Here is a 6000-nt window from a genome sequence, read left to right as displayed (position 1 = left end):
ACCTGCATGTTGAGGGACTTCAGGGACAATGAGAACCACATCGAGAGTGGCCCAGCTGTCCTGTTTGTCCCACTGCAGAAGAAACAAAGACCAAGAGTGAGTATATGTCCACCGAAGGCTGAAAGCACCTATGCAACCGTGCTCCAGAACCCGAGTCCAAGGGAGGTGATGGGGCCAATGGGGTCCCCGACCCACGGGAGCTAAGCCCATCCTTGGGTTTGTCCAGACTGCCCCCTCCAATCACGAGAGACTCCAGCACAAAATCCGACACCAAAAGACACTACTGCACCCGAGCCACACAGTCCGAGGAGCAGTGGACCAAGGTTGTCCCTGTGTGCCCGAGAATGTCCGGGTCGAGCCCCCCTGTGGGTTCCCTCGGACCAGAACAAATCTGTTGCCCATGGCTGTCTGGGGGAACAGAGGCCCAATGATGTTGATGCCCACCCTTTCAAAGAGGGTGCTGACAAGAAAATGTTGCAGGGGGGCCTCGCATTTCCTCCCGTCTTGCCACTCGCCTGGCAGGTAGGACAGGCCTGCAGAACATATCTGTGAGCGGCAAGAGGAGCTGGTATGTGGAGGTGGGCAAGGGTGTAGCTGCTGTTTCAGCAGGAGAAGGGTCCTTGGGTACCCTTCGGTGATGTGAGCTGGCTGCGGCATGGCGTCCTGTGTTGAGGGAGAGGAGGATGCTGGCTTCGTATTGGTGGGACGTTCGAGAACTAGGGACGGTGGGACTGGGAGCAGTTTGGCACAGGTGGGTGCCTACAGGCTTAACTTTGATGCTCCAGCGGCCTGCCCGGTCTGCGTGGCCCAGAAGCGGTCGCTATTAAGTAGTGTGCGGGGGGCTGGACAGATGGGAGGTGGAAAACGTGGGGAGAGTGAAAGAGTCACTGGAGGGGGGCGGGGCCACGGGATTGCAGCGGTAAGAGTGACGAAGCAAGAGAAAAGTGCAAAAGTGCAAATAGCAGAAAAAAGGCAGAAGAAAGGCCAAAGAGGCAGAAAGAGCACAAAAGGAGAAGTAGTATTTTTTATGGAGAGAGTTGCACATTGTTATGGTTTTAAGTACCTTGTAATATAGTTTGCAATTTTACAAAAAGATTGCTTTCAATGATTGTATTGCCTTTTCCTTTTTCTTTTAATTAATTGAATTGTACGAATCGCCTCTTGTGCTGCTATATAAATAGATCACTAGAACTTTAATCTGTAATGACGATTTTATTTTATAAACTTTTATGGTTTTCTTTTCAAACTGAATAAAGTTCTTTTGACTGACTGGCTGACTTACAGGACAATGTGTTATTCATCCAAGCAAGCAACCCCACCCAAAGAACATCCTACTGAGGACCTAGTAGCCCGTACACAGTAGCTCTTAAAACTGCTTCTAAATACATTTCCAGTCACCAATGTTTCTTGAAAAAGGCAGATTCCATGATTATCAATAAATTGGTCCCATGCTGGGTCTCCTAGTTTTCATTGTATCCCAGCAATATTCCAGCTAATAATGGCAACAGTATTTGGCAACAAACTAGATTGGAAAGAAGAATTAAATGATATATCTGGTAGCTGCCGGAAAGAAGACCTGCAATAAACCTGATCCTCAATGGGTGGCTGTGTATCAACAAGGGAAGATTGTGAACCATCAACATGGATCTTGATAACGGGTTCTAAAATCAGTTTGGGTCTATCAATGGTCGAGCTTCAGTAGAAGACACATGGATATTTCCAGTTACCAACCTAAAGGAACCCACTGTCAAAATTCCAAAAGCGGGAGCAAGGAAGGGCCAAATGGCCCTAGCACTGTGATCAATCTTCAGTCAATAAACTTCATTATGAATCGAAGGTGCTAAGTGATAGCTCTACATGAGAACATTGGTGTCAGGCTCCTCCTTCGAGATTCCTCGGGATGGTGCTGATGCTCAAATGGGGTCCACCTCTCGATGGCCCCAAGTCTGGACGATAAACGTACACAGACTGTTGGGGTAACCAAGCGAGGGAAGGAAAGGGTAGGAACAGCTGGGAGGGAGATCTGGGGAAGACACAACATATTTGTAATTCTATGTACTGGTAGGATTTCCTATAAAAATCAACACATTCCAATAATGCCTCGTCTCACACACCCTACCTGAAAAAGAAGATAGCGTGAGATTTGATGCCAGAAGAGAGTAGGGTGTATGCACATTCCCAACATGGGACTAAGAAGGAAAGAGAACAGACATGGTAAACCAGTTCTATCTTGTTCTATTTCTAGCACAGCTTGTGAAGTATCCCCTCCCAACATCTACCTAAGAATACATGTGGTAGCGACAGTATATGCAAATGGCCGTATCAGCCTGCACACCCTTAAGGATTCTCTCTCCTGGGAAATAAAACAGAAAACAAAAAGCTTCTGGTTGAGCAAAGAAGATAACGTGGCCTTGAATACAATCACAGTCTTGTATTTTTTCCAAAGTAATTGTCTATACAGAAAACACTGGGCTCCTATAGATTCACTGCTCCCACCGCCTTCTGGCATGATGAAGAACAATAAAGTTTTCACGCTCAAAATCCAACACTGTTATCTTGGCACAAAGTTGAACAAACAGGGATGATTCCGGACATCACTTCATGAATCAAAACATCGTGAGTTTATTACCTAGAGTCGTGTTCACAAAACACCTCTCTCCGCAAAGAGACTACTGAAAGTCGGTCTCAGCCAACGGAGAAGGTATGCAAAGAATATCCGCAACACGTGTGAATCCGGAGTGTTCCTCGCAAGAGCAAAAACGAGCCCGAGGGGACTGGAAGATTTCCCCTGCAAGAGACCCCTAACTGCCGGTCTCAGCCAACAGGGGAAAAGGCAAACGAAGGAGGCAACGAGAAACTAGCACCTCGCAACCCCTCTCAGTAACAACGGTACAAAAGGAAAGGTGCTCACCGCACCCTTACCACCCGGAGGAATCCGAAGTCCATAGGAGATTCCGCGAAGGCTTCTTATTTGGAATAATATTTGGAATAATCGGCAGAGTTCACAAGTTCGAGCCGTCTTTTACCTGTGAGCGTTGTGACGATCGAATCACGTATAACGTGATTCGCTTTGCATGCCGGGAAATGTAGTTTGTGAATGGATCTCTATTTCCGGTTTTCCGCGCTCAAGGCAGTCAGTGCATAACCGGCAATGAAACCCTGACAGTACATCCTCCTCCCAGGGAACGCTGACTGGCACGAGGCTTTTCAGGATGTAGACGATGAAAAGCCACTACCAACCTGGGAGCATGCACCGCCACCGCAGGCTCCCAAGAGTTTTCCTCAGGCCCATAGCCTTTCCAAGCTATCAAATATCACATTTTCCCCCGCACCTTCTTCACATCCAATATACCCTTTACCTCATACTCCTGATCCTGTTGAACCCATAGGGGTTGGGGCTTTTTCTTCACAGGACTGTGAGACCGTTTCAATAGAGATTCATGGGAGACTGGATGTATCCTGAAATGAGCTGGTAAGCGCAGCTTTACTGCCACAGGATTGATATGTCTAATTACTCGATACGGGCCTATGAATTTAGGATTAAACACGCTTTGTTTTTTTAAACAAATGTTTAGTTGACAGCCACACCAAATCCCCTTTTTTGTATGAGGTACCTGGTCTTCGGTGTTTATCCGCTTGGACTTTGTACTTTTCTTTGGCCTGGAGTAGATTGTTACGTGTAGCTAACAAAGTTTTGCATATACGTAACAATCGCTCAAGGAGGTCCGGAATTCTGGCATTGGTACTGGGGAGGATCAACGGGTGGAACTGAGGATGGAACCCATAGGAACTAAAGAATGGAGTGTGCTGTGTGGAAGAGTGTTTGGCACTGTAGTATGCTATTTCAGCTACCCACAACCAGTCCACCCATGTGTCGGTGTTATTATTGACATAGCATCTAAGAAACTGTTTAAGGGACTGGTTAAGCTGTTCAGTTTGGCCGTCTGTCTGTGGGTGGAAGCTTGTGGAAAGGGAAGAGGAGATTTGTAGTTCAGTACACCATGTTTTCCAAAAGCAAGCAGTGAATTGAGCCCCTCTGTCCGAGACAATGCTTTTGGGAAGGTCATGAAGACGGACTACACTTGTCAATAGTATTCGCGCCAGCTAGCCTGTTGTGGGAGCTTGTTTGCAAGCAATGAAATGGCCCATCTTGGTCAGAAAGTCAATGACGACCACTATCGCTGCGTTACCTTGATCCTTGGGTAGCCCCACAATAAAGTCCACGGAGATTCGCTCCCATGGGTTATCAGGTGTGGGCATTGGCTGTAAAAGGCCTTGAGCTTGTCTATGGTCGGTCTTCATCTGGGCACATGTGGAACATTCTTTCACCCATTGTAAGGTGTCTGGACGAATGGTGGGCCACCAGAATTGTCTTAGCACCTTCTCCAACGTTTTCTCACCCCCCATGTGCCCAGCGCATGGGAGATCATGACACCATGAAAACACTGTTTTGCGTAGACTCTTGGTAGGAACCAACACCTGAGTTCCTTTCATGGGGAGCCCTTGACGTATTTGCCGTTCTCTGTGAAATTTAAGCCATTTTCTCCATGTAAAGATTTGCACTCCTTTTCGGCTTTGCTGTAGGAAGTCATTCGTTTGGATGACACACAAAACCTTACTAGGTTCAATTATTGCTCTTTCGGGAGTGATTGTTGGTTGCGTTGGGTTTTCTTGTCTTGTAAGAGCGTCTCCTTTTTTTTGTCCATGCCAGGCCAAAAGGTAACAACAAAATGATACTCAGCGACAAACAGCATCCAACGAAGTTGCCGCGGAGTGAGATGTCTTGCAGCTCGCATAAACTGTAAGTTGCGATGATCTGAGTATATTGTCACCTGATGTGCCGCTCCCATCAACCAATGTCTCCATTCCAAAAATGCATCCCGTATAGCGAGGAGTTCCTTCTCGGCTATTGTATAGTTTTGTTACGCTGGATTGAGCTTCCGGGACATGAACGCAATGGGGTGAAGGTAACCGGTTGTCTCATGCCTCTGTGACAAAACTGCTCCCACCGCCACATCAGATGCATCAGCCTCGACTATGAAGGGCAAATCAGGATTAGCATTAGTAAGGACAGGAGCTGATGTGAATGCCTTTTTCAGGAGGTCGAAAGATATCTGGGTTTCTATCGTCCATAGAAACGGCGTCGTTTTCCTTGTTTGCCGGGTCAGGGGTGCTACCAAGTCTGAGAAATGACGAATAAACCGTCTGTAAAAGTTTGCAAATCCTAACAGGCTTTGAATATCTATTACAGTACGGGGACGTGGCCACTCAACGACTGCTTTGACTTTTCTTTCCGCCATCACCTGGCCTGAAAGGGTGAGCATAACCTCTAAGAATTCAACTGTGCTTACATGGAATTCGCATTTCGTGATTTTACAGAATGGTAGGTGTTTACGCAGAGCTTGTAGAACCTGGCACACATGGACAACGTGTTCTTCCTCATTAGCAGATTATATCAGTATGTCGTCTATATAAACCACTACGAAGTGGTCCAGGTATTCTCTGAGGACCTCGTTGAGAAAGAACTGAAATGCCGCAGGGGCATTACATAGTCCAAAGGGCATAACAAGGTACTCAAATAACCCAAACCGCGTTTTAAAGGCGGTCTTCCACTCGTCACCATGACGCATCTGAACCAGGTGATACGCCCCTCTCAGGTCCAATTTGGTATAGATGCCCGCGGCTCTCACTTGCTCCAGAAGAACAGGGATCAATGGAAGCGGATATTGGTTTTTAATGGTGACGGCGTTCAGTGCTCGGAAGTCTATGCAGCATCTTAAGTTCCCATTGGCTTTCGGGATAAAAAAGAGGGGAAATGCTGCAGGAGATCTGGAAGGACGGATAAATCCTAAAGCGAGGTGTTTGTCCAAATAAGCACAAAGATATTCATTTTCAGGTACCGTAAGGGCATAAATCCGCCCACACCGGATTATGGCTCCTGGAATCAAGTCAATCCGACAATCATACTCTCGGCGTGGGGGGAGCATCTCCGCCTGTGCG

Source organism: Triturus cristatus, chromosome 5_2 (assembly GCF_964204655.1).
Source record: "Triturus cristatus chromosome 5_2, aTriCri1.1, whole genome shotgun sequence".
In the NCBI taxonomy this organism is placed as follows: domain Eukaryota; kingdom Metazoa; phylum Chordata; class Amphibia; order Caudata; family Salamandridae; genus Triturus; species Triturus cristatus.
Note: the sequence above shows the minus strand (reverse complement) of the source record.